The 9,282-nt window shown below is 41.5% G+C and overlaps 2 pseudogenes; one reads left to right on the top strand and one right to left on the bottom strand.

Annotated features, from left to right (window-relative positions):
- Window positions 1–4,559: 4,559 nt before the first annotated feature.
- Window positions 4,560–4,678, bottom strand: LOC134887149 (5S ribosomal RNA; annotated as a pseudogene).
- A 4,254-nt stretch (window positions 4,679–8,932) lies between these two features.
- Window positions 8,933–9,051, top strand: LOC134887148 (5S ribosomal RNA; annotated as a pseudogene).
- Window positions 9,052–9,282: the final 231 nt, after the last annotated feature.

Raw genomic sequence — 9,282 nt, 5'->3', positions numbered from 1 at the left:
AGTTAAAACCATGTTAGAACTTGGAGTCATAGAGGAATCTAACAGTGAGTGGTCCTGTCCCATAGTTCTCATCCCGAAGCCCGACGGTAGCATACGCTTCTGTAATGACTTTCGTAAGTTAAATGAGGTGTCCAAGTTTGACGCATACCCCATGCCCCGTGTGGATGAGCTTATAGAAAGGCTGGGTACAGCCAGGTTTCTCACCATGTTGGACCTGACCAAAGGCTACTGGCAAATACCTTTATCTGATAGCGCAAAAGAAAAAACAGCCTTTTTGGTTCCGGAGGGGCTGTACCAGTATAAGATGTTACCCTTTGGGTTGCATGGGGCTCCAGCAACCTTTCAACGGGCGATGGATAAAATTTTGAGGCCCCATAGAAAATATGCAGCTGCCTATTTGGATGATGTGGTAATTCACAGTACAGACTGGGGGTCCCATTTGGTTAAAGTACAAGCAGCACTGGACTCAATCAGAGAGGCAGGGTTAACTGCTAACCCAAAGAAGTGCTGCCTCGCAATGGAGGAGGTCAAATACTTGGGCTTCACCATAGGCAGAGGTCTGATTAGGCCCCAATTGAATAAAATTGATGCTATTCAAAACTGGCCTCGTCCAGTGAATAAAAAACAGGTAAGGGCTTTTTTGGGAATAACTGGGTACTATAGACGGTTTATTCCCAATTTTGCGACCACGGCGGTGCCGTTGTCAGACCTTACCAAAGGGAAGCAGTCAAATATGGTGAAATGGAACCCTGATGCAGAAAAAGCATTCCAAGCGTTAAAAGTGGCTTTGTGTTCACAACCGGTATTGATAACACCAGATTTTTCAAAAGAATTTGTGGTACAGACAGATGCCTCAGAGGTAGGGATAGGGGCTGTGTTGTCCCAAACCAGAGATGGGGACGAATACCCTATCATTTATTTGAGTAGGAAACTCAATGAGCATGAAAAAAGGTATGCCATTGTGGAAAAGGAGGCTTTGGCCATTAAGTGGGCACTAGATACCTTGAGATATTACCTCTTGGGTAGACAATTCAGACTAGTGACAGATCATGCCCTTTTAAAATGGATGTATGTAAATAGAGGCAAGAATGCGCGTGTAACTAGATGGTTTCTAGCGTTGCAGGATTTTAAGTTTACTGTCAAACATAGACCGGTTACACAATTGGCCAACGCAGATGCATTGTCCCGCATCTTCTGTTTGGGGGCTACAAGTGTTCCGGCCCCTAGGTCGAAACAGGGGAGGGGTATATGTGACAAGAACACTGGGATAGTGTTTGAGGGCAGGTATGTTTGTCCCAGGTTCTTGTCTTACATGTTTTAGAAAATGAAAACTTCTAGGAAAATGCTTTTGTTTTGTTAGAACCTTTTCAGTTTGCTGGAAAAGCTGGATAAGGGCCCTGAGAGAGAGATAGGGCAAGTTCCAGACATTGGGCCCAGTTCGGATCTTTGGCCTCACAGAGGGCTAATCAGGGCTTTCAGCTGTGCAAGAGTCTTATAGGGCTTCTAGCCTGATTAATGTGTGCAGACTGCCTGGGAAGACTGCAGGATCTCTGTGAGAGAAACACGCTTCCTGATACAAGTGAGCTATACAGTGTTTACTGGAGAACTCTGTGTTTTTGTTTAGTGATAGTTAGGAACATCTTGTGTTTAGTTAGTGCCGGACAGGCAAGGTATTTTCTTTTGGTGTTTGTTTTATTTTCTGTATAATAAAATTGGCTGGGGCCAGTTGTACCAGAAACTGGACTTGTGTGGTTCCTCAGCTGCTGCGTGCTGCCATTTACCCCTTACAGTGTTACAATATACATATATATATATATATATATATATATATATATATACACACACACATACATACGTATGGGGCTGTTTGTGGGTGTATATATATGGGGCTGTGTGGATATATATGTCTATATAATATATATATATATATATAAACAGTGTTCGAAGTGGGGCGGTATACGGCGGTATGGTATACCGCCACTTCTTCCACTGACCCAGAAATGCGGAACTGAAAGTGCAGCAGGAGGCGAGGGAAGTGGCCATCCTGCTGCACATGGTGCTCTCCATCCCTGCGCGGCAGCTGTGTAGAGCGCTGTATTGGCTCACAGCCGCTCACCGCCGCCAGCCACCCGCTGCCGCCCGCCGCTCACTGCCGCCCGCCTTCGCCCGCCGCCAGCAGCCCATCGCTCACCGCTGCCAGCAACAAATGAGGTAATGTTACCCTGCTGTCACCTCTCTCCCTATCGTTAACGTTCCTGTCCCTACTGTCACTCTCTCCCTGCTGTCACTGTCGTCACTCTCTCTCCGTCGTCACTCTCTCTCCCTGTCCTCACTGTCGTCACTCTCTCTCCCTGTCCTCACTCTCTCTCCCTGTCATCACTCTCTCACTGTCGTCACTTTCCCCTGTCGTCACTGTCGTCACTCTCTCTCTCCCTGTCGTCACTCTCTCTCCCTGTCGTCACTGTTGTCACTCTCTCTCCCTGTCATCACTGTTGTCACTCTCTCTCCCTGTCGTCACTGTTGTCACTGTCTCCCTGTCATCACTCTCTCTCTCCCTGTCGTCACTCTCTCTCTCTCCCTGTCGTCACTCTCTCTCTCCCTGTCGTCACTCTCTCTCTCTCCCTGTCGTCACTCTATCTCTCTCTCCCTGTCGTCACTAACTCTCTCTCCCTGTCGTCACACTCTCTCTCCCTGCTGTCACAATTTCAGCTCATTCAGTGTGCTATAATGTGAATTTTGGATCATTCAGTGTGCTATAATGTGAGTTTCGGCTCATTCAGTGTGCTACAATGTGAGTTTCTGCTCATTCAGTGTGCTACAATGTGAATTTCAGCTCATTCAGTGTGCTATAATGTGAATTTCGGTTCATTCAGTGTGCTACAATGTGAGTTTCGGCTCATTCAGTGTGCTACAATGTCAGTGTCGGCTCATTCAGTGTGCTACAATGTGAATTTCGGCTCATTCAGTGTGCTACAATGTTTATTTCGGCTCATTCAGTGTGCTACAATGTTTATTTCGGCTCATTCAGTGTGCTACAATGTGAGTTTCTGCTCATTCAGTGTGCTTCAATGTGAATTTCGGCTCATTCAGTGTGATATAATGTGAATTTCGGCTCATTCAGTGTGCTGCAATGTGTATTTCGCCTCATTCAGTGTGCTACAATGTGAGTTTCTGCTCATTCAGTGTGCTTCAATGTGAATTTCGGCTCATTCAGTGTGCTATAATGTGAATTTCGGCTCATTCAGTGTGCTACAATGTGAGTTTCTGCTCAGTCAGTGTGCTACAATGTGAATTTTGGCTCATACTGTGTGCTGTAAGGTGAATTTCGTCTCGTACCGTGTGCTATAATGTGAATTTCAGCTCATTCAGTGTGCTACAATGTGAGTTTCTGCTCATTCAGTGTGCTTCAATAAGAATTTTGGCTCATTCAGTGTGCTATAATGTGAATTTTGACTCATTCAGTGTGCTACAATGTGAGTTTCTGCTCATTCAGTGTGCTACAATGTGAATTTCGGCTCATGCTGTGTGCTGTAAGGTGAATTTCGTCTCGTACCGTGTGCTATAATTGAATTTCAGCTCATTCAGTGTGCTATAATGTGAATTTCGGTTCATTCAGTGTGCTACAAGGTGAATTTCAGCTCATTCAGTGTGCTACAATGTGAATTTCGGCTCATTCAGTGTGCTACAATGTGAATTTCGGCTCATTCAGTGTGCTACAATGTGAGTTTCTGCTCAGTCAGTGTGCTACAATGTGAATTTTGGCTCATACTGTGTGCTGCAAAGAAACTTGGGCGATCCGGCACCGGATTTATAATTAAAGATAGTACTGTAATTAAGGAGAAATACCAAAATTGGACAATAGAGTTCCCTTGTAACTCAAGGGAGAGAAGGGGCAAAAAGTGGCCCTTCCTATGTTGTGTATGGAAAATATATACACATGTATATGTTAGTCTTGTCCTGTTGGTGGTGCACCCAGAGCCAGAAAGTATGCAAACTTTAGAACATGGGGAGAAAAAAGAAGGCTCTTGTGTGGGCGCACTCTTGTAGAAAAAATTCAAAATAATATGATAATTGAGAAAAATTACTTAAAACATAACTTTTATTAGCATAGTTACAATTATATGTTTTTCCCTGAGATCTGTCCTTCAAAATGCAATATATGTAGCATCTTAATTAAAATGTTCTGGTCTCTTTAATGGTAAAGAATGTATGAAAGGGTTGTAGACATTGAATTGGTCATACCCCCATTCCCCTTGACCAGTACAGACTTGCTGTATTGATGGAACCACGGGGTGGTCGACACACAATGATATATGAGAGGTATAAGGTTATGCTCTATGGCTTATAAGAGATTAGAGTAATGATCAAAGGTCATTCCTCTAAGATGATAGACAAAATTCACTTTATACTTATGAGCGTTGAAAACACTGATGATAATAGTAAGAAGTTTTGTACATCACGGTAATGGTGCCACTGACATTAGAATAAAATCAGAAAAATAGTAGAAAGTGGTGATACTGCTGTTGGTGATATTTCCACATAAATGAGGAAGAAATCCTGCTCTACAACACCAAGTATTCCCAGGTGGTCTCCCTTCCTGGTACTGACCTGGCCCAACGTTGTTTAGCTTCCAAGATCAGACGAGATAGGGCGCTGGCAACGTGGTATGGTAGTAGAGGGTTTTATGCGAACGCCAATGAGAGTGCACCTATTTAGGAATATGGAAAATATAGGGTAGAGGTTGATAGAAAAGTATCAGATAAGAATCGTGGAAATGTGTGGATCTGCTTTTTACGTTAGACCCGATTCCAAAATTCCCACTCTCGTGGTGCAATGTACCGAGAATCGTAAATGAGAGTCCACGAAAAAAATTTGGTGATCTTAGAGAAATATATTAATCAAATTGACACTAGGATTAGCAGTTGAAGACAAACTGGCTGCTGATATGTAATAAAAATATTGAGACAGATAATAACATAATCTGCAATCCTAAGTGAGCTTGATAAATACGTCGTTGCTCTAGTGATGCAATTTTGTTCTAAGGCACAGGAAGAGGCAGGAATCTGCCAAGTTATGTGCTGGTATATCAGATTATCTCCAGACTCTACACGTATGAATCAATTTCCAAATGCATTAACACATGAATCACAAGATATTTGCTATTGCCACCGGCTACAAATAAGATATTGGAGTACTAAGAACCTATACTCCTTATGATGCTGCATTAATTGCTGAGGAGGTATGAGGTAATACAGGCAGATAAGAACAAATGCATTTCTAGAAAAAATAGATATATATTGTTTGCATGCAACAACTGGTGAAACTTTGGATGTTATCACTGCTTAAATTATAACCAATTAGGTGCCCCTAATTAGTTGTCACTTGCTACCAGAAACTTCTCAACGATCCCACAAAAAGGTTCCAAAAAGCCTATACTTTATTGATACAAGAGGCTGCAACACAGGGAACCATCACAAAACAAGAAGCCGCATATCTGACTGTACAAAATCCAAGAACTCCAACTTTCTATCTTCTGCCGAAGATCCACAAAGACATCCAGGTGCCACCTGGCAGACCAATAATGTCAGGTAATGGCGGACTTCTGGAGCAACCGAGTCGTTTCTTAGATTTACATCTACGTGATTTTGTTCTTGACTTACCATCCTATCTACAAGACACCGCTGATCTATTACGTAAAATTCACGATATCCATTTTGAGGATGACTTCCTCTTAGGGACTTTAGATGTCGAGGCACTTTACTCCAGTATCAACCACCATCAAGGCCTGTCTGCAGTCAAATTCTTCCTGGACCGAATTGGCTCCAATGACTTCTCCGATTTTCTCTTGCAACTACTCATGTTTGTTCTTTCTAAAAATTATTTCGTTTTTCAAGACCGCTTTTTCTTACAAATCAGGGGAACCGCTATGGGGGCAGCATGCGCACCTACATACGCAAATCTTTTTCTAGGGTGGTGGGAGCACCTACATGTATTTAACATCAAGAATGAAAAATATACCACACATATAATACTGTGGCTAAGATACATCGATGATGTCTTCTTGATTTGGAACGGCAATAAAAACTTACTTTTGGAGTTTATTCAGATTCTCAATCAAAATGAACTTAACATTACTTTAACACACTTCATTAGCCCCACAAGAGTACCATTCCTAGACCTCAGTATCTATAAATCCAATACAGGATTCTTAGAAACTGAATTATTCCGCAAGGAGACTGCAACCAACAGTCTCCTACATCAAACAAGTTCCCATTTTCCGCCCACCGTGGAAAACATCCCCAAAGGGGAATATCTACGCCTAAGACGTAACTGCTCAGAAGACCTTACCTTCAAAACCAAAAGTTTGGAACTAACTAACCGTCTCCTTGATAGAGGCTACAGCAGACGCTCACTAAAACGGGCATACACCGCTGTTGCAGCAACCAAGAGAGAGGGTCTAATATTTGGAAAGAAGAGTAAGAACACGGAGCAGGAAGATACAGTTCGTTTTATTGGCACGTTCTGCCCCGAATGGAGGAAGTTGAAGGGAGCAATTACTAGACATCTCCCTATCCTACAATTGGACCCAGACTTGGCACCTCTCTTTGAGTCCCCACTACAAATGAGCTGGCGCAGATCAAAAAATATGAGAGACCATCTAGTGCACAGCCATTTGATCTCCATAAATACTAAGAAACCTTCTATCACAGGTTCTTTTCCTTGCGGCCACTGTAAATCATGTCCGCAAATCCTGCAAACCAACACGGTCATTGATAGATTTGACCAGGTGGTCAAGCTACAACATTTCTTTAATTGTAACACACAGGCGGTGATATACTGCATAACATGTGAATGCAATTTAAAGTATGTAGGCATGACCACACGTAAATGGAAAGAAAGAATACTAGAACACCTTGGAAACATCCGCAATGCCTCCCGAGATCTTGAGAGAATGAAACAGCTCACATCGGTAGCGAGACATTTCAATTTCGTCCATAAAGGCTCCATCAAAGGTTTTAAGACCTTCTGCCTAGATCAAGTACGTCTTGGAATACGGGGAGGAGATATAACTAAAGAACTACTCAAAAAGGAGAGTGAATGGATCTTCCGTTTAAATAGCCTGAAACCCTTCGGTTTGAATGAAACTATCAACTACGGAGTTTTCTTGTAATGAAGGTTTCATCTACATCTTACGTCAATTTCTGTAAATTTAACCAACCAAAAAAATTTTTCCCTTTCCATTTGTATTTATTTTATATTATTTCATTTTTTCTATTTATATTATTTTTCTTTTTATATAATAAATTTTTCTTATTTATTTATTTTCTTATAATATATTTTTATCAGCACAATGGAACATTATCAATTGTTCTGAATTTATTATCCATCAATCTCCCAGACACCGCCTATAGGATTCACCACTTACTCTGACACCACCATTCCTCACACTTCTAATCACCTACCCCACCTCACTCACACTACCTCACATTGCCGCCTATTTCCTCCCACTTTTCTCCCCCCCCCCCCCCTCCCCCCCCCCCCCCCCAGGCCCCGCCCCGCCCCCATCTCCCTCGCCCAGTCTTCTCTCCTCCATACCAATTCCATACTGCTACTATCCCCCACCATCACATTTGCCCACATCGCACACATTGCACCATCATTTCAATATACCTACTCACATTTCACTCACCCACCACACACCACCCTTACACCGATTTTCCCAAGTATCTAACACACACACCAATCACCTCAATCTCTTAACAGCAGCCCATTTTAATTTATATACATATATGATATTTATTATTACATAATGTTTATATTTTTCACTTATATTCACCTAAATAACCACCTTTTAATCCCCAAATGAAGGCACTAATTCACTACCCTCGAATCTCTATTCCTATTAATACAGGCACTTCCCCCCTTTCTTTTCCCCCCCCTTTTTCCCTTCCCCTACCCCTCACCAATTCCCAACACACCCTCTGTATAATATGCCGCACAGGTATACTTATTAATTTCCTAATTCTACTCATTTAATTATTCATATTTAAGTTTTATTTTCTTTATCATTTCATCTTTTCCATTCTTCTCACATACATAGTTTCCTCTCATATATATTTTAATTTCTTCAATTTTTCCCCTGCTTTTAAATTTATTTTTAACATTATTGTCACCATTAGAATAGCTATATCCTTTCCATATCCATAACGGAGATCTCAATGCGTGTTAATAATCTCCAATGTCGTTCTAGCTTTGCTCAGCTAGTCTCTTAGCAACCATCAGTATTCACTATAGATAATTCCTATAGACATTAGAATATCTATTTTTTCTAGAAATGCATTTGTTCTTATCTGCCTGTATTACCTCATACCTCCTCAGCAATTAATGCAGCATCATAAGGAGTATAGGTTCTTAGTACTCCAATATCTTATTTGTAGCCGGTGGCAATAGCAAATATCTTGTGATTCATGTGTTAATGCATTTGGAAATTGATTCATACGTGTAGAGTCTGGAGATAATCTGATATACCAGCACATAACTTGGCAGATTCCTGCCTCTTCCTGTGCCTTAGAACAAAATTGCATCACTAGAGCAACGACGTATTTATCAAGCTCACTTAGGATTGCAGATTATGTTATTATCTGTCTCAATATTTTTATTACATATCAGCAGCCAGTTTGTCTTCAACTGCTAATCCTAGTGTCAATTTGATTAATATATTTCTCTAAGATCACCAAATTTTTTTCGTGGACTCTCATTTACGATTCTCGGTACATTGCACCACGAGAGTGGGAATTTTGGAATCGGGTCTAACGTAAAAAGCAGATCCACACATTTCCACGATTCTTATCTGATACTTTTCTATCAACCTCTACCCTATATTTTCCATATTCCTAAATAGGTGCACTCTCATTGGCGTTCGCATAAAACCCTCTACTACCATACCACGTTGCCAGCGCCCTATCTCGTCTGATCTTGGAAGCTAAACAACGTTGGGCCAGGTCAGTACCAGGAAGGGAGACCACCTGGGAATACTTGGTGTTGTAGAGCAGGATTTCTTCCTCATTTATGTGGAAATATCACCAACAGCAGTATCACCACTTTCTACTATTTTTCTGATTTTATTCTAATGTCAGTGGCACCATTACCGTGATGTACAAAACTTCTTACTATTATCATCAGTGTTTTCAACGCTCATAAGTATAAAGTGAATTTTGTCTATCATCTTAGAGGAATGACCTTTGATCATTACTCTAATCTCTTATAAGCCATAGAGCATAA

The sequence above is a fragment of the Pseudophryne corroboree genome, chromosome 3 (genome assembly GCF_028390025.1).
Source record: "Pseudophryne corroboree isolate aPseCor3 chromosome 3, aPseCor3.hap2, whole genome shotgun sequence".
In the NCBI taxonomy this organism is placed as follows: domain Eukaryota; kingdom Metazoa; phylum Chordata; class Amphibia; order Anura; family Myobatrachidae; genus Pseudophryne; species Pseudophryne corroboree.
Note: the sequence above shows the minus strand (reverse complement) of the source record. Positions and strands in the feature narration are given on the sequence as shown.